At 37.7% G+C, this 20,263-nt stretch overlaps 1 long non-coding RNA gene across 2 annotated transcripts in view; it reads left to right on the top strand.

The window, feature by feature from the left end:
• The first annotated feature begins 653 nt into the window (after positions 1-653).
• The window catches only part of LOC143647784 (uncharacterized), a 52,029-nt gene continuing 32,419 nt past the window's right edge, over positions 654-20,263 (top strand). The window contains exons 1-3 of one of the 2 annotated variants that reach the window (XR_013158183.1): positions 654-780; positions 1,457-1,597; positions 9,914-10,013. This is a non-coding gene — a long non-coding RNA (uncharacterized LOC143647784). Of the gene's footprint in view, positions 781-1,456; positions 1,598-9,913; positions 10,014-20,263 lie in introns of those variants that run through there. The other variant, XR_013158182.1, reaches the window with a different exon arrangement.

The raw sequence follows: 20,263 nt of genomic DNA, 5'->3' as shown, positions 1-20,263 counted from the left end.
TGGCAGACAAGAACTCCGCATGCTGAGCCACTGTGGCCCGTCCCCAATAATGTCCTTTTAAGCCTTTTCTCCTCCCTTCTTAGATCCTGTCGAGGATCAAGTACTGCATTTAATTGTCATTTTCTCTGTAGTGGCTTTTTAAATTTTATTCTGGGCAAATATATATATATACAACATAAACTTTCCCATCTCAACCACTCTCAAGTATCTCATTCAGTCGATTAATCACATTTACTGTGTTACAGTGATCCCACCTCCTCCTATCTCTAAAACTTTCCCACCTCCCCAAACAGAAACCCCACATTTCCCCTGCCCCCACCTTGTGCAAGCTGAACTCTATTTTCTGTTTCTATGGGCTCACATATTCTCCAATACTTTTCTTTGTAGTTACCAAGGGCTTAAATTTAACATCCAAAATCTATAACAGTATTGTTTGCTTTTATATAGACAATTTCAACAGTGTACATGAACTAGATTTCTGTACCCCTCCATCTCCCCAACTCTCTCCAACTACCTTATGTAGTTCCCATCACAAAGTGTATGCTTATACATTATGAGCTTAAAACCACTGATGTCGCATTGCATTTTATGCATTTGTGTTTTAAATCCTGTGGGGAGTAAAAAGTGGAGTTACTAACCCATGAAAAATACAGGACTGGCCATGTTGTGATCCTCGATGGAGATTGTTATTTCTTCATGCAGCTTTGATCTATTGCCTATTGCCCTTTTCCCTCAATGCAGAGAACTCTCTTTAGTATCTCCTGTACAGTCAGTCTCCTGGTAATGGACTCCTTCGTGTTTTGTTTATCTGGGAATGTCTTATCCCTTCCTTATTTTCTAAAGATGATTGTGAAGGATATAGAATTCTGGTCGACAATCTTTTGTTTTCAGCACTTTAAGCCTGTCTTCCCACTGCCTTCTTGCCTCCATGGTTTCTGAAGAGAAATTGGCACTTAATTTTATTGAGGTTCCCTTTTTCATGACACATTGCTTCTCTCTTGCAACTTTCAGAGTTCTTCTTTTATGTTTGGCATTTGACAGCTTCATTATAATATGCCATGGTCTGGGTCTCTGAGATTGTTTTGTTTGGAGTTTGTTGAGCATCTTGGGTGTGTTTATCCATATCTTCCATTAGAGTGGGGTAGTTTTCAGCCATTATTTCTTTGAATATTCTCTCTGCTCCTTGTCTCCCTTTCTTCACCTTCTTCTCATAAAGCATATAATGGTGCCGGATGTAATTTCGGCCCCGTTCCTCTAGCTCTCTGCCTAGCAACATATTCAAGCTATTCCATTGGACCTTTCTGCTCTCAGCTCACCCAATCCCTCGCTGCCACCCCTTAGCCTCCTCACCAATCACGCAGCGCGCCTCTCCTGGCCCCACCCCTATTTCCGCCACACCACTATATAAAGCTCTGTACTTCCGCTAATAAACGTTCTGGTGTGCTCGCCTTGCCAGCTCCTCCAGTTCCCGGGAGTCGTTCTTCGTCTCGCGCGCCCTCCAGACCTTCGAGCACCCGGGACCAGTCGGCTACCGAGTTCCCCCGTCTCGCTGCAAGGAAGACCCCAGGCGGGAGCTAGGGAAAGCTCCTGCATAATGGTATGTTTGATGGTGTCCTACAAGTTCCTCAGGCTCGGTTCACTTTTGTTCATTCTTTCTTCCTTTTGCTTCTCAGATTGGATGAATTCAGATTCTTATCTTCAAATTCACTGATTCTTTCTTCTGCCAGCTGCAAATGTTCTTGAATTTAAAATTTAAAATTTCTGTTATTGTTGTCTTCAGCTCTGTTTGTCTCCTTTTCATAATATCCATCTCACTTTTGATATTTTCTTTGTGTTCCTCTATCATTTTCCTCATTTCCTTTAGTTCTTTGCCTGTGGTTAGTTCTTTGTCCATATTTTCCTTCAGTCCTTCGAACATATTTAAGACCATTATTTTAAAAGTCTTAGTGTGGCTGAATGTAACAAAGGCATTAAGCTGAAACTAAATGTCAACAGACGGGGGAAATGGGAAAGGGGTATGGATTCTTTGTGGAAGAAAAGGAAATGTCTTCAGATAGAGAATGGTGGCAAAAGCATGTCTATATACTTAGGTTGAACTATATGATGTGTGAATAAAACTGCTTAAGAACGTGGAGAAACAAGTGCTAGAGAAAATGCAGAGAAAGAGATGCACCTATTCACTGTCGGTAGGGAAATGAGAGGTGCAGCCCCTTGGAGGGCAGTGTGTTGGTCCCACAGGAGGCTAGGGGTGGGGTTGCCATATGATCCTGAATCCTCATTGCTCACTATATACCTGGAGGAACTGAATCTGGGGACACGAATGGACATTTGCACACTGGTGCTTCTGGCAGCAGTGTTCCCAATCCACAACAAATGGAGGTGGCCTATGGGTACAACGAGTGAGGAGTGGAAAGGGGAACTGTGGTGTATACATGCAATGAACTACTGAGTACCTGCAAGAAGGAATGAAGTTGTGAGGCATGCAACCACGTGAATGAAACTTAAGGACTGTATGTTGAATGAAATTTCAAGAACAAAAAGACAAATATTATCATGCCTCAGTCATATTGACTAACTATAATATAAAACCTCAGCGAACTGAAGTAAAGAATATGGGTTGTCAGGTTGGGGCCTATTGTAAAGGGTCTTAGACTGTAAGCTCTTACAGTAGTCACATATATTCAGCAGGTATAACTGCTAATTCTAAATTCTGAGATACTGAACTGTTTGTTTATAATCCAGTCATTCTTAGAAACTTTGGGTATTTATGTGACACCTGAGACTCAGCATTAGAGCTCTGAAGCTATGAAAGTCAGCAGTATCTGCTTAAAAAGTTGACAAAATGATCAGACATTGAGTAGAGTTATGAATGAAGCTGATCTGGATAGGACTAAGGTAAATCAGAATACAGGGTAAAGGATGATATCATCCATATTTTAAAATTTCAACTTCTGTGTGAGACTAAAGGGAGAGATTTTTATCTTTTGGGTAGCAAATTACCTAATTTAACTTGTATGGTCAGTTTAGTTGAACACCATAAGTACCTGGAATCTTGAATAAGGTATGAGATTTGGTTGGCTTGTCCAGGTTAGTGTGATGCCTTGATAAATCCCAGGGTGATTTGGACAGTGAGCAAAGTCCCCTTGGGGGACTGAGGAGAAAGGAGAAAATATTAAACTTCCCAATTTGAAGAATCTCACATATTCTCTCAAGCAGTGGGAACAACCAAATCAATAAGCCAAGCCCTTGATCTTGGGCTTTGCCCCTATGAAACTTATTTCTGCAAAGGACAGGTTAAGCCTACTTAAAATTAGGCCTAAATTTCACCCCCAGAAAACATCTTTTGTTGCTCAGATATAGTGTCTCTCTCTAAGCTGACATGGCAAGTGAACCCACTGCACCCCCTCTATGTGGGACATGACTCCCAGGGGTATAAATCTCCCTAGCAACATGTGACAGAAATCTCAGGATGAGCTGGGACCCAGCATCAAGGGATAAAGAAAGTCTTCTTGACCAAAAGGGGGAGGAGAGAAATGAGCAAAATAAAGTATCAGTGGCTGAGAGATTTCAAATAGAGTAGAGAGGGCATTTTGAAGGCTATTCTTATGCATTATATAGATATCCCTTTTTAGTTTATGGTGTATTGCACTGGGTGGAGGGAAGTACCTGAAACTGTTGAGCTGTGTTCCAGTAGCCTAGATTCTTGAAGACAGTAGTTTACAACATGACTATCTGATTCTGAAAACCTTGTGTCTAATGCTCCTTTTATCCAGAGTATGGACATAAGAGTCCATATATAGATCAAAAAATGAATAAATAATAAAATATAGATCAAAAAATGAATAAATAATAATGGGGACAAAGGGTAAAATAAATTGGGTAGAGAGGGAGGGGTAAGGCATGTATGAGTTTCTTCTTTTTATTTGTTTTTGTGGAGTGATGCAAATGTTTTAAAAAATGATAATGGTGATGAATACACAACCACGTGATGACATTGTGAGTCATTGATTGTACACCATGTATGTCTGTGAAGATTTCTCAATAAAAATATTTTAAAAAGCAATTTATCACTTAAAAAACTCTTTGTATGGGAAGGAAGGGTACATGATAAAAACTGGACTGTATAATTTAGCAAAACCTAAAGTGCATAATGAGTGTTAACTGTACAAATATAAGAGAGTTCTTACATGAACTAAAACAAATGTACATCACTTTTAGAAAGTGTTAGTAACAGGGTGGTACATGGGAAAAATACAATTAATACAAGCTAAGGTCTATAATTAGCAGTAACATTTTAATATTCTTTCATTAATTTATAACAAAGGTAGTATATCAAAGCCAAATGTCAATTATAGGAAGGTATAAGGGGAATGGGACTTTTTTTTCAGAAGAAATGAGAATGTTCTTATATTATATTGTGGTGGTGAGCGCATAGCTATATGATTATACCAACAGCCATTGATTGCACACATCAGATAGTGTATGGTGTGTGAATAAAACTGTTTAAAACAATTAAAGTAAGTATAGGGTGGTGCAACAGTGGCTCAGTAGCAGAATTCTTGCCTGCCATGCCGGAGACCCAGGTTCGATTCCTGATGCCTGCTCATGCAAAAAAAAAAAAAAAAAAAAGTAAGTACAGGAAAAAGATGAAAAAAAAGCACATGAAAAGATTCTAAATATCATTAGCCATCAATCGTGCTGAAATCAAAGCCACCACGAGATACCACTTCACACACATCAGGATGGCTAAAATAAAAAATAACAAGCATTGATGAGGCTGTGCAGAGATTGGGACCCTCACATACTGCTCATGGCACTGTAAGAGGGTACAGTGGCTGTTAGAGTTGCCATATGATTCATTTCTAGGTATATACTCCAGTGCATTGAAAACATACAACCATGCAAAAATTTGTACACAAATATCCATAGCAGCACGGTTCCTACCAGTCAAAAAGTGGGATCAACCCAAATCAGTCAGTTAACTGACTGATGAAAGGATAAATAAAACGTGGTATACCAATTCAATAGTATATTATTCAGCCATAAAAAAAAAATAAAGTGCTGTACATGCTACAGCATGAATGAACCTCGAAAACATTATACTAAGTGGAAGAAGTCAGTCCAAAACCATATAATAGAGTATTCCATGTGTATCATATGATTCTATTTATATGAAATGTCCAAAATAGGGAAATACTTAGAGACAGAAAGTAGTTTCATGGTTGCCTAGGGCTGGAGGTTGGAGAAAATACAGAGTGATTGCTTATCAGTACAGAATTTCTTTTGGGGGTCTTGAAAATGTTCCACATTTGATTGTGGTGATAGTTGCATAACTTTATGAATATGCTAAAAACTGTTGAATTATACATTTACAATGGGTGAGTTGTAAGATATGTGAATTATTTCTTAATAAACTTATTAAGAAATGAAAAAATAAAAGTCTCTGTGTGGTATGCCCAAGTCAAGCCTTTCTCCTTGATGATTTCTAATGCTTTAATCTTCTCCTTTTCCATGGGCATCACTTCCTGTTACTTTGCAGGTTTTGTAATATTTTGTTGAAACCTGAACATTTTGATATTTTAATGTTTTATCACTGGAATTTAGACTCAGAGGCATCAGTTCTTTAAGCTTGTATCTAGTTACATCATGGCAGACCTTTTTTTGAATGGCAGGAGCTAACGAAAAGAAATCATCTTCCCCAGTCTTTGAAGACTGACCTGTGCCAGGGCTCTCCTTCAGGGCTTATCCATACAATGAGTTTAAAGAATACCTCAAGGTCAAAATATAAAGGCCTCCCCAATCATTTCTACACATGTGTCTTGTCTTGAGAATGCTTGTGCAACCATAGCAATTCCCCAATTTATTCACGTCTGGCATATTTCATGCAAAATGATTCTTTAATGTTTATCCATGTTGCTGTGTGTGTCAGAATTTCGTTCATTTTCATAGCTGAATAGTATTCCACCACATGTGCATGCTACATTTTCTTTATTCATTCGTCAGCTGATGGGTACGTAGGGGGCTTCCATCTTTTGGTAATTGTGAATAATGACACTAGGAACATCAGTGTGCAAATATCTGTCTGAGCCCCTACTTTCAATTCTTTTGGGAATATATGTAAAAGTGGGATTGCCAGATCATATGGTAATTCTATACTGAACTTTCTGAGGAACCACAAAACTGTTTTCCACAGCAACTGCACCATACTAAATTCCTGCCAACAATGAATGATTGTTCCTATTTCTCAACAGCCTCTCTAACATTTGTAATTTTATGCTTTCTAATAGTAGCCCTTCTTTTTTAAAATATTTTTATTGAGAAATCTTCACACACATACATTCTATACATGGTGTACAATCAATGATTCATACAATATCATCACACAGTTCTGTATTCAAGACCATGATCATTTTTTAAAACATTTGCATCACTCCAGAAAAAGAAAAAAGAAAAAAGGAAAAACTCATACATCCGATACTCCTTACCCCTCCCGCTCATTGACCACTAGTATTTCAATCTACCTAATTTATTTTACCCCTCATCCCCTCTATTATTTATTTTTACCCATATATTTTTACTCATCTGTCCATACCTTGGATAAAGGAGCATCAGACACGAGGTTTTTCACAATCACAGTCACTTTCTAAAAGTTATATCTTTATACAATTGTCTTCAAGAATCTAGGCTATTGGAACACAGCTCAACAGTTTCAGGTACTTCCCTCCAGCCACTCCAATACACCATAAACTAAAAATGGGTATCTCTATCTAATGCATAAGAATAACTCCAGGATAACCTCTTGACTCTGTTTGAAACCTCTCAGCCACTGAAACTTTATTTTGCCTCATATCTCAAAAAGGAAAGCTCTTTTGGTCAAGAAGACTTTCTCAATCCCATGATGCTGGGTTCCAGCTCATCCCTGGAGTTCTATCCCACATTGTCAGGGAAATTTACACCCCTGAGAATCATGTTCCATACAGGGGGGTAGGCATGAATTCACCTGCCGAGTTGGCTTTAGAGAGAGAAGCCACATCTGAGTAACAAAAGAAGGTCTCTGGGGATGACTCTTTGGCCTAATTTTAAGTAGGATTAGCATATCCCTTTGCAGGAATAAGTTTCATAGGGGTGAAACCCAAGATCAAGGGCTCAGCATATTGATTTGATTGTCCCCACTGCTTGTGAGAATATATGAGATTCTTCAAAAGGGGAAGCTTAATATTTCCTCCTTTTCCCCAGCCCCTCAAGGGGACTTAGCAAATACTTCTTTATTCACTGCCCAAATTACTCTGGGATATATTGGGGCATCACACTAACCTGGACAAACCAACAAAATTTCATACTCTATTCAAGATTCCATATCTTATGGTGTTCAACTAAACTGACCATACAAGTTAAATTAGGTAATTCGCTACCCAAAATATAAATTTTGCACCAACCAAAATCTCTCCCTTTGGTCTCACACAGAAGCTGAAGTTTTAAAATATGGATGATATCATCCTTTACCCTGTGTTCTGACATATCTTAGTCCTATCCAGATCAGCTTCATTCATATCTCTACTCAGTGTCTGATCACTTTTTCAACTTTTTAAGCATTCCTGTATGTGGTACTGCTGACTTCCATAGCTTCAGAGCTCTAGCTCTGAGTCTCAGGTGTCACATAAATGCCCAAAGTTTCTGGGAAAGACCAGGTTATAAACAAACAGCTCAGTATCTCAGAATTTAGAATTAACAGTTACACCTGCTGAATATATGTGACTGCTGTAAGAGCTTACCATCTAGGACCCTTTACAATAGGCCCCAACCTGACATCCCATACTCTTGACTTTAGTTCACTGAGTTTTTATATTATAGTTAGTCCGTATGATTGAGGCATGAAAATATTTGTCTTTTTGTTCCTGACAATTCATTCAGCATACAGTCCTTAAGGTGCATTCTTATAGTCACATGTCTCACAGCTTTATTCCTTCTCGCAGGTGCTCAGTAGTCCATTGTATGTATACACCACGCAGTTCCCCTTTCATTCCTCTGCCATTGTATCCTTAGGCCACTTCCATCCATTGTGAATCAGGGACACTGCCACCAGAAACATTAGTGTGCAAATGCCCCCAGACTCAGTTCTTCCAGGTATATACTGAGTAACAGGGTTGCAGGAGCATATGGCAACCCCACCCCTAGCCTCGTGTGGAGCCACCACACTGCCAAGGGGCTGCACCTCTCAGTTTCCCTAGCAACAGTGAATAGTACATCTCTTTCTCTGCCTTTTCTCTAGCACTCATTTTTCTCTACTCATTCTAAAACAGTTTTGTTTACAATTCTACAATCCAACCAACATATATAGACATACCTTTGCCACCATAATCTTTATGAAGACATTTCCTTTTCTTCCACAAAGAATCCATACCCCTTTCCCATTTCCCCAGCCTGTTGACATTTAGTTTTGGAATAATGCATCTGTTACATTCAGTGGAAGCGTATTACAATGTTACCTTTGACTCTAGACACTAGCTTGCATTGATTGTATTTATTCCCGTATGCCATCCGTTTTCAACACCTTGCACTTTTGACATTCTATTTTTTCTTCCTCAGGCATAATTTTTTTTTACGTGTACATTTAATCACCATCACTTTCCACTCTAGGCATTCCTAAATTATACCGTTGCAGTCTTTATCCTCTATCTTTCCTTCTAGTTTCATACATGCCCCCAGCCAGCCCTTCTCCCTCAAACATCTTCACATTCAGCTTCATTCAGTGTACTTACATTATTGTGCTATCCATTTCTGAATTTTTACAATCAGTCCTACTGCACAATCTGTATTTCTTCAGCATCACATGCCCAGTCTCTACCTTCTTTTACCTCCTGATAACCTGCGTTCTTAACGTCAACTCTCCAAGTTTATCATTAATGTTAGTTCATATTGGTGATACCATACAGTATTTGTCCTTTTGTTTCTTACTAATTTCACTCAGCATAGTGTCCTCAAGATTCATCTACATTGTTACATGCTTCATGCCTGTGTTCTGTCTTACAACTGAGTAACAGTCCATCATGTGTGTGCATTACACTTGTTCAGCCACTCGTTGATGGACATTGGGCTGTGTCCATCTCTTGGCAATTGTGAATAACGCTGCTATAAACATCGGTATGTGAATGTCCATTTGGGTCCTTGCCTTCAGTTCCTCTAAATATATACCTAGTAATGGGATTGCTGGATCATCTGGCAATTCCATCCTCAGCTTCCTGAGGAACCACCAAACTGTCTTCCACAGCAGTTGTACCATTTGACATTCCCACTAACAGTGGGTAAGTGTGCCTCTTTCTCCACATCCTCTCCAGCACTTTGTGCTTTATGTAAAAAAAACATATATATTTTTATAATGGCCAATCTAGTGGGTGTCAGATGATGTCTCATTGTGGTTTTGATTTGCACTTCCCTAGTAACCACTAAAGCTGAGTATGTTTTCCTGTGCCTTTCAGTCATTTGTATTTCCTCTTCTGAGAAGTGTCTGTTCATGTCTTTTGCCCATTTTTCAATCGAGTTGTTTGTCTTTTTGCTGTTGAGTTGAAGAATCTGTATATATTCTGGATAGTAAACCCTATCTGATATGTGGTTTCCAAATACCATCTCCCACTGTGTAGGCTCCTTTTTTTACTTTCCTAACAAAGTTTTTTTGAAGCACAAAAGTGTTTAATTTTGAGGAGCTCCATTTATATATTTATTTTTTTCAGTGCCTATGCTTTGAATGTAAGGTCTAGGTAACCACCTCTTATTTTAAGATTTATAAGATATTTCCCTAGATTTTCTTCTGAAAGTTTTATGGTCTTAGCTCTACTGTCTAGGTCTTTGATCCATTTTGAGTTAACTTTTGTATAGTGTGTGATGTATGGATCCTCTTTCATTCTCTTGCATGTAGATATCCCGTCCTCCAAGCACCATTTACTGAAGAAGCGGCTCTGTCCCATATGAGTTGGCTGGACCACCTTATCAGAGATGAATTGTCCATAGATGAGAAGGTATACTCTGAACACTCAATTCAACTCCTTTGGTCAGTGTATCTATCTTTATGTCAGTACCATATTGTTTCTACTATTGTAGCTTTGTAATATGTTTTAAAGTCAGGTAGTATGGGATCTCCCACTTCATTTTTCTTTCTCAAGATATTTTTAGCTATTTGGGGCACCCTGTCCTTCCAAATAAATTTGTTATTGGTTTTTCTATTTCTGCAAAGTAAGTTTTGGGGATTTTAATTGGTATTGCATTGAATCTATAAATCAGTTTGGGTAAAATTGACATCTTAACTAAATTGAGTCTTCCAATCCATGAACATGGTATGGCCTTCCATTTATTTATGCCTTCCATGATTTATTTTAGCAATTTCGTGTAGTTTACTGTGTATCTTTTGTATCCTTAGTTAAGTTTATTCCTAAATATTTGAATCCCTTGGTTACTATTGTAAATGGAATTTTTTTCTTGATTTCCTCCTCAGATTGCTGATTACTAGTGTATAGAAACACTATTGTTTTTTCAGTGTTGATCTTATACCCTGCCATTTTGCTGTACTCATTTATTAGCTCTAGTAGCTTTGCTGTTGATTTGGGGGAATTCAGAATATAGTATCATATCATCTGCAGATAGTGAGAGTTTTACTTCATCATTCCAATTTCAATGGCTTGTATTTCTTTTCCTTATCTAATTGTTCTGGCTAAAACTTCCAGCACAACATTGAATAACAATGGTGACAGTGGGCATCCTTGTCTTATTCCTGATCTTAGAGGGAAAGTTTTCAGTCTTTCCCCATTGAGGATGATGTTAGCTGTGGGTTTTTCATATATTCCCTTTATCATGTTGAGGAAGTTCCCATCTACTCCTACCCTTTGAAGTGTTTTCATCAGGAAAGGATATTGAATTTTGTCAAATGTCTTTTCTGCATCAATCAATATGATCATGTGGTATTCTGCTTTGATTTGTTGATATGGTGTATTACATTAATTGATTTTCTTATGTTGAACCATGCTTGTGTACCTGGAATAAACCCCACTTGGTCATGGTGTACAATTCTTTTAATGTGCTGCTGTGTTCGATTTGCAAGTATTTTGCTGAGGATTTTTGCGTATATATTCATTAAAGAGATTAGTGTGTGCTTTTCTTTTCTGGTAGTGTCTTTGGCTTTGGTATTAGGGTGATGTTGTCTTCATAGAATGAGTTAGGTAGCTTTCCCTCCTTTTTGAAGATTTTGAGTAGGATTGGTACTAATTCTTTCTTGAACGCTTAGTAGAATTACATGTGAAGCTATCTTGTCCTAGACTTTTCTTCTGGGGAGCTTCTTGATGACTGATTCAATCTCTTTACTTGTGATTGGTTTGTTGAAATCATCTATTTCTATTTCTCAAGTCAATGTTGGTTGTTCATGCCTTTCTATGAAGTTGTCCATTTCATCTATGTTGTCTAGTTTATTAAGATATAGTTGCCCATAATATCCTCTCAATCCTCTCATTAGTTCCTTTATTTCTGTAGGATCAGTAGTTATGTCTCCTCTTCCATTTCTGATTTTATTTGCATCCTCCTCCCATCCCTTCTCTCTCTCAACCTAGCTAAGAGTGCATCAATTTCACTAATTTTCTCAAAGAAACAACTTCTGGTTTTGTTGATTTTCTTGATTGTTTTCATATCTCAATTTCATTTATTTCTGTGCTAATTTTCTTTAGTTCTTTACTTTTATTTGCTTTGGGTTTAGTTTGCTGTTTTTTCTCTAATTCTTCCAAGTGAACAGTTAACTTATCAATTTTTACTCTTTCTTCCTTTTTAATATAGGCATTTAAAGCAATATATTTCCCTCTTAGCACTGCCTTTGCTGCATCCCACAAATTTTTTTTTTTTTTTTTTTTTTTTTTATAAAGGAAAGACAGAGAGAAGGAAGGAAGGATAGAAGGAAGGAAGGGAGGAAGAAAGGGAAACATCTTTTAAACATTTTCTTGTTTTATTGTATTTTGTTTCTCCGTTTTTGTTACATGGGCTGGGGCCGGGAATCGAACCGAGGTCCTCCGGCATAGCAGGCAAGCACTTTGCCCGCTGAGCCACCGCGGCCCGCCAGCATCCCACAAATTTTGATATGTTGTGTCTTCATTTTCTTTTGCCTCTAGATATTTACTGATTTCTCTTGTAATTTCTTCCTTGATCTACTGGTTGTTTAAGAGGTGTTGTTTGGTCTCAATATATTTGTGAATTTTCTGGTCCTCTGCCTGTTATTGATTTCCAACTTCATTCCATTATGATCTGAGAAAGTGTTTTGTATGATTTCAATCTTTTAAAATTTATTGAGACTTGCTTTGTGACCCAGTATATGGTCTATCCTTGAGAATGATTCATGAGCACTTGAGGAAAATGCATATCCTGCTGCTGTGGGGTGTAATGTTCTGTAAATGTTTGTTAAGTATAGTTCATTTATCATATTATTCATATTCTCTGCTTCTGTTTGATCCTCTGTCTAGATGTTCTATCCATTGATGAGAGTGGGGAATTGAAGTCTCCAACTATTATTTCTCCCTTCAATGTAGTCAGTGTTTGCCTCATGTATTTTGGAGCACACTGACTGGGTGTATAAATATTTATGATTGTTATGTCTTCTTGTTGAATTGCTCCTTTTATTAATTCATAATGTCCTTCTTTCTTTTTTTTTAATTGTTTTACATTTGAAGTCTAATTTGTCAGATATTAGTATCACTACCTCTACTCTTTTCTGATTGTTGTTTTTTGAAATATCTTTTCCTAACCTTTCACTTTCAATCTATTTTTGTCCTTGGGTCTAAAATGGGTCTCCAGTAGACAGCATATAAATGGGTCCTGTTTTTTAATCCATTCTTCCAGTCTATGTCTTTTGATTGGGGAGTTTAATCCATTAACATTTAATGTTATTACTGTAACCATAGTACTTTCTTCTATCATTTTGTCTTTTGGATTTTATATATCATGTCTAATATTTTTTTTCTTTTTACCTTTATGGATACTCTTCATTTTCACACTCTTCTCCGTACCTCTCTCTCCTGCTTTTTCTTAACTTCCTCTAATGCACCCTTTATTATTTCTTGCAGAGCTGGTCTCTGAGTCACAAATTTTCTGTGATTGTCTGAAAATATTTTAATCTCCTTCTCATGTCTGAAGGACACTTTTGCTGGTATAGAATTCTTGGTTGGCAGTCTTTCTCTTTTAGAATCTTAAATATATCGTACCACTGCCTTCTTAGCTCCATGGTTTCTGGTGAGAAATCCATGCATAGTCTTATTGGGCTTCCCTTGTATGTGATGGATTGTTTTTCTCTTGCTGCTTTCAAAGTTCTCTCTTTGTCTTTGACATTTGACAATCTGATTAATAAGTGTCTTCGAGTATGTCTATTTAGTTCTATTCTGTTTGTGGTACTCTGCACTTCTTGGATCTGCAATTTTATGTCTTTCATAAGAGATAGGAAATTTTCAGTGATTATGTCCTCTATCAGTCTTTCTTCTCCTTTTCTCTTCTCTTCTCCTTCTGGAGCACCCACAACATGTTTATTCATGTGCATCATGTTGTCCTTCAATTCTTTGAGACCCTACTCTTATTTTTCCATTCTTTTCCCTATATTTTCTTCTGTGTGTTGGATTTCAGATGTCCAGTCCTTTAATTCACTGATCCTTTCTTCTGCTCTTCAAATCTATTATTGTAGCTTTCCATTGTTTTTTTCCCATCTATTCTTCTATTGTGCCTTCATTCTTATAAGTTCTCGATTTGTTTTTTCAAACTTTTGAGTTCTTCTTTTTGTTTCCCCAATGTCTTCTTTATATCCTCCCTCAACTCCCTGATTTGATTTTTGATGAGATTTTCCATGTCTATTTGAACATCCTGTATTAGTTGTTTCAACTCCGGTATCTCATTTGAATTATTGACATGTTCCTTTGACAGGGCCACATTTTTTATTTTCCTAGTATGACTTGTTCTTTTTTGCTGGTGTCAAGGCATTTGATTTCCTTAACTAGTTTATTCTGGAGGTTGTTTTCACTCTTTTACCTAAGATTTTCTTGCTAGATGGCTTTGTTCTCTATCTGTTCTTTGACATTCAGTTCAACTTATTCTAGGCCTTTAATATAGGTTCTTTTTAGCTGGTCAAAATTTTTCAGTTCTTCTTTTTCTATTTATTGCCCTGCCTATATGGAGCCTTTTATTTTTAGAAGGGTCTCCTCATATACTATGACCTCCAGTCAGATTTTACCAGACCAGACAGGCCCACACCTCAGAAGGAAAGAGTAGCCAGCATCAGTTTTCCCTGAGGGTGAGACTTCCTATGAAGTTTTGAGATCCTGTGCTTCTCATATCCTGTGCAGCATGTAGCATTTGACTGCCCACAGCTTCCCACCCACTTAAAGTGATGTAGTGCTTTAATTTCAGCAGACTTTCCCTGCCAGGGGTGTGGTTGAGACAAAGGTAAGGTAGTATGGTGCCTTCATTCAGTTTTCCAGCCCCTGGGGCTTGAATTTCTTGAAAGGGGGATTCCACTTGATCCTGCCCCCTTTTACTTGGGGAAGAAACACCCTTTATGGAATTAATACCTTTCACTTGACTTGTTACTTTGTCTCTCAGACCAGCTTAATTCCACCCTTGCCTGGGGAAGTGCTGGAGCCTGAAAGTGCTTCCAGTTATAGGTAATGGGCTGTCAAGGAGTGAAAAAAAAAAACTTTTCAGAGGGGGACTCCTGCTCCTCAGGTTTGTCGATCAAGAGCTTAAGTTGATACATGGCTCTATGTATCTCTAAGCTCTATACGCTCCCTTTACTTGGGGTCCAGCCCTTTTCCAGTATTTTGTGCTATCCAACTCTTTTTCTATCAGCCCTGCCCCTCTCTGCTAGGGCAAAAACTCATAATTGCTTTAGGGCTTATTCCAGGTTTATCTGTAGTGGGGGGCCTGTTTTCAGTAGTCAGAATTTGTTAATTAATTCCACAATTGGAGCTTGGTTGAGCTAAGACCTTGCTGGTAGTAAGGTCTGTTTCCTTTTCCCTCAGGGAACCAGCCTGCCATGCTTTTGGAGAAGGGGTGTTGGCCTCTAGGACTTGGGGACTTACAGTTCTGTATGGGATCTCAGCTGTTTCACCTGGTCCAGAGTGGTGTATAATGTGTGTCTGGTTGTTCTGTACCATTCTTGGCTATTTACTAGCTGCTCTGGAGGACAAACTAAATTTTACACCAGTAACCCTTCTTGTGGGTATGAAATGGTATGTCATTGTAGTTCTGATTTGCACTTCCCTAATGACTGATAACGTTGAGCATCTTTTCATGTGCTTTTTAGTCATTTGCATATCTTCTCTGGATAAATAAGCATTGGGTTATTGGGGGGTTGATTTATGTTGTTGTTTGTTTGCTTGTTTGTTTTTGAGATGTAGGGTTTCTTTATATATTCTGGATATTAAACCCTCATCAGATATGTGGCTTCCAAATATTTTTTCCCATTCCATAGGTTGTCTTCTTACTTTTATGATGATGTCCTTTGAAGAACAAAAGTTTTTAATTTTGATGAGGTCTCTTTATCTATATATTTTTTCATACATTGGGTGTAAGGTGTAAGAAATCATTTCCTCACAAAAGATCCTGAAGATGCTTTCCTATGTTTTCTCCTTGGAGTTTTATAGTTCTGTTTCTTATATTTAAGTCTTTGATCCATTTTGAGTTAATTTTTGTATGTGATGTATTTCAGTTTGCTAAAACTCAGAGTGCAATTGTGCTGGTTTGAAATGACGTATGTACCCTAGAAAAGTCATGTTTTAATCCTAATCCCATTTTGTAAAGGCAGCCATTTCTTCTAATCCCTATTCAGTATTGTATGTTTGAAACTGTAATTAGATCATCTCCCTGGAGATGTAATTTAATCAAGAGTGGTTGTTAAGCTGGATTAGGTGGAAGCATGTTTCCACCCATTTGGGTGGATCTTGATAAGTTTCTGGAGTCCTATAAAGAGGAAACATTTTGTAGAATGAGAGAGATTTGGAGGAGCAGAGCAGTACAACATAGCTATGAGAAGCAGAGCCCACCAGCCAGCGACCTTTGGAGATGAAGAAGGAAAATGCTTTCTGGTGAGCTTCATGAAACAAGAAGCCAAGAGAGGAAGCTAGCAGATTACACCATGTTTGTCACATGCCCATCCAGATGAGAGAGAAACTCTGATCATGTTTACCACATGCCTTTCGAGATGAGAGAAAAATTCTGTGTTTGCCATGTGCCCTTCCATTTGAGAGAGAAACCTTGAACTTCATTGTCCTTCCTTTTTTTTTTTTTATTACATAATTGTATATTCATCATCATGGTCATTTCATGGAACATTTGCCTCAATTCAGAAAAATAAATAAAAAGAGAACAAAAAAAATCATACATACCATACCCCTTGCTCCTCCCTTTCATTGATCACTAACATTTCAATCTATTATATTTATTTTAATATTTGTTCCCCCATTATTTATTTATTTTTAATCCATATGTTTTACTCATCTGTCCATAAGGTAGATAAAAGAAGCATCAGACACAAGGTTTTCAAAATCACACAGTCACATTGTGAAAGTTATACCATTATACAATCATCTTCAAGAAACATGGCTACTGGAACACAGCTCTACATTTTCAGGCAGTTCCCTCTAGCCTCTCCATTACACCTTAACTAAAAAGGTGATATCTATATAATGCATAAGTGTAACCTCCAGATAACCTCTCGACTCTGTCTGAAACCTCTCAGCCATTGACACTTTATTTTGTCTCATTTCTCTCTTCCCCTTTTCGATTGAAAAGGTTTTCCCAATTCTTTGGTGCTGAGTCCCAGCTCATTCTAGGATTTCTGTCCCACATTGCCAGGAAGGCCCACACCCCTGGAAGTCATGTCCCATATAGAGAGGGGGAGGGCAGTTGAGTTTGCTTGTCATGTTGGCTGGGAGAGAGAGTCCCACATCTGAGCAACACAAGAGGTTCTCTTGGGGGTGACTCTTAGGCCAAATTTTAAGTAAGCTTTTATCCTTTGTGGGGTTAAGTTTCATATGAACAAAACCCAAGATTGGGGGCTCAGCCTATTGCTTTGGTTCTCCCCACTGCTTGTGAGAATAAGAATTCTCCACATGGGAAAGTTGAATTTTCCCCCTTTCTCACCATTCCCCCAAGGGGACTTTGCAAATATTTTTTTATTCACTGTTCAAATCCTTCTGGGATTTATTGAGGCATCACTCTGGACAAACCTACAAAATCTCATGCCCTACTCAAGTTTCCATGTACTTATAATGTTCTTCACTGGCCTTCTTGAACCCAGGTATCTTTCCCTGTACACTTTTGATTGGATATTTCTATAGACTTGTTTTAATTGGGATATTTTCTCGGCCTTAGAACTGTAAACTAGCAACTTATTAAATTTCCCTTTTTAAAATCCATTCTGTTTCTGGTATATTGCATCCCTGCATCTAGCAAACTATCAGCAATACACCAAAATGGATTGGCTTTTATAAAGGGGACTTATTAAGTTACAAATTCATAGTTCTAAAGCTGTGAAAATGTCCAAATTAAGGCATCCAGAGAAAGACAGCTTGACTTTGAAGAAAGGCCACTGGCATCTGGAACATCCCTGTCAGCTGGGAAGGCATGTAGCTAGCATTTGCTGGTCCTGCTCCTAGTTTGTTTCTTTCAGTTTCTGATTCCAATGGCTTTCTCTCTAAGCTTCTGTGGGTCCTCAGTAGCTTCTCTGGGGCAAACTCTGGATTTCATCTCTTAGCTTAGCATCACCAAATGTTTTTGTCTCTCTGTTCTCTGTATCAGCTCTCCAAGCACCCATGCTTTTCTCCAAAATATCTCCCTCTTAAAGGACTCCAATAAGCAGATTACAACCTTCTTTGAATAGATGGGGTCACATCTCCATCTAGTCAAAAGGTCCTACCCACTATTGGGTCCATCACATCTCCATGGAAACAACCTAATCAAAAGGTCTTCCCCCTATAAGATCAGGTTAAAAGAACATCACTTTTCTGGGGTACATCACAGTTTCAAACTAGTGCCTGGTGTGAGGTAGGAGTCCATCTTCATTCTTTTGTCTAAGTACATCCAGTTTTCTCAGCACCATTTGTTGACAAGACTATTCTTTCCCAGTTGAGCGGGCTTGACCCTCTGACAAAAATCAGTTGGCCAGAGATGTGAGGGTTGTTTTCTGAACTCCCAATTCAATTCCATTGGTCTATATGTCTGTCACAGTGCCAGTAACATGATGTTTTGTTTCCTGTGTCTGTGTAGTAAGTTTCAAAATCAAGAAGCGGGAAGCCTCCAACATCATTCCTTTTCAAAATGATTTTAACTGTTTAGGGCCCTTTATCCTTCAATATAAATTTGATCATCGACTTTTGCATTCTTACTTTTTTTTCTTTTTCTTCTTCTTTTTTTTTTTACATGGGCAGGCACCGGGAAATGAACCCAGGACCTCTGGCATGGCGAGCAAGCATTCTTGCCTGCTGAGCCACTGTGGCCCGGATTTTGCATTCTTACGAAGAAAGCTGTTGGAATTTTTATTGGAATTGTGTCAAATCTGTAAATTACTTTGGGTAAAATTGACATCTTACATGATGTCTTCCAATTCGTGAACATAGAATGCTCTTCCACATGTTTAGTTCTTCCTGGGTTCTTTTAGCACCAGCGTTTAGCTTTCCTTGTACAAGTCCTTTGCATCCTTTGTTAGATTTATTCCTCGATATTTGATTATTTTAGTTGCTTGGTAAATGGTATTTTTTTCTTGATTTTCTCTGTGGATTGTTCATGACAATATAGAAACACTATTCATTTAGGGGTGTTGATCTTGAACTCCATCATGTTGCTGAATTAGTTTATTAGCTCTAGTAGATTTGTTATGGATTTTTTAGGATTATCTATATATAGCATCATGTGATCCACAAACAGTGAAACGTTTTACTTCTTCCTTTCCAATTTGGATCCTTCTAATTTCTTTTTCTCACTTAATTGCTATAGCTATAACTTCCAGTACAATGTGGAATAACAGTGGTGACAGTGGGCGTTTTGTCTTGTCCCTGATCCTAGAGGGAAAGCATTTTTCTTTCATCATTGGATATGTTAGCTATGGGTTTCCAGATATGCCTTTTTAACATGTTGAGGAAGTTTCTTTCTATACCCAGTTTTCTGATTGTATCAAGGAGTGCCAGGATATGATGAATGCTTTTTATGCATCAACCAAGATGATCATATGTTTTTCTTTTCCTTTGTTCTCTTAATGTGATGTATTACATTAACTGATTTTCTATGTTGAACCACCCTTGCATTTCTGGAATAGTACCACTTGATAATGGTGTTTAATTCTTTTCATGTGCTGTTGAATTTGGTTTGTTAGTATTTCGTTGAAGCTTTTGCATCTGCATTCATAAGGGATATTGGTCTGTGGCTTCTTTTACTTGTGGTATCTCTACCTGGCTTTAGTGTTATGGTTTTGTGGGCCTCATAGAATGAGTGAGGAAGTGTTCCCTGTATTTAGTATTTTGGAAGAGTTTGAGCAGGATTCACATTAATTTTTCTTGAAATGTTTTGTAAAATTCACCAATGAAGCCACTAGGTCTGCCCTTTTGCTATTTTGTCCTTTCAAGTCTTTTTCTTTTTTTGTCCCTCAATTCTTCTATTATTGCCTAACCAAATCAAGTATTTATTTGATTTTTTGTATTGTACATTTTGATTGTCTTCTCATTTTTGTCTGTACAGATTTTTCATGTATTTTCCTTTTAGTTATGATAGGACTGAATTTTAATATCCTAAATCTATAACAAGCACATTTGATTCTATACCAACTTAATTTCATCAACATACACTTTTTCTCTACTTCTCTATCCCTCCACCTCTTTCTTGTACTTGTTATAAATTATATCTTTTTACATTGTATGTTCAAAACCATAGATGTATCATTACTTTTTAGGTATTTGCATTTTAGAAAGTGCAGGGAGTATAAAGTGGACTGATGTACAAAAAAATACAATTGAATTTTTACCAGAGATTTTCATTTCTTTATGCTTTTTTGATCCCTGTCTAGTATCCATTCCTTTCAGTCTGAATAACTCTCTTTGCATGCTTGTAGGGCAGGTCAAGTGGTAATAACCTCCCTCAGTTTTGTTTACCTGGGAATGTCTTAATAATTTTTATTATGTTCAAAACAGTTTCCATCTATTCCCAGTTTGGTGAGAAGTTTTATCACGAATAGATGTGAATTTTTTATCAAATGCTTCTGCATCTA

Source organism: Tamandua tetradactyla, chromosome 10 (genome assembly GCF_023851605.1).
Source record: "Tamandua tetradactyla isolate mTamTet1 chromosome 10, mTamTet1.pri, whole genome shotgun sequence".
Taxonomy (NCBI): domain Eukaryota; kingdom Metazoa; phylum Chordata; class Mammalia; order Pilosa; family Myrmecophagidae; genus Tamandua; species Tamandua tetradactyla.
This window is presented reverse-complemented; position numbering and strand designations above follow the sequence as displayed.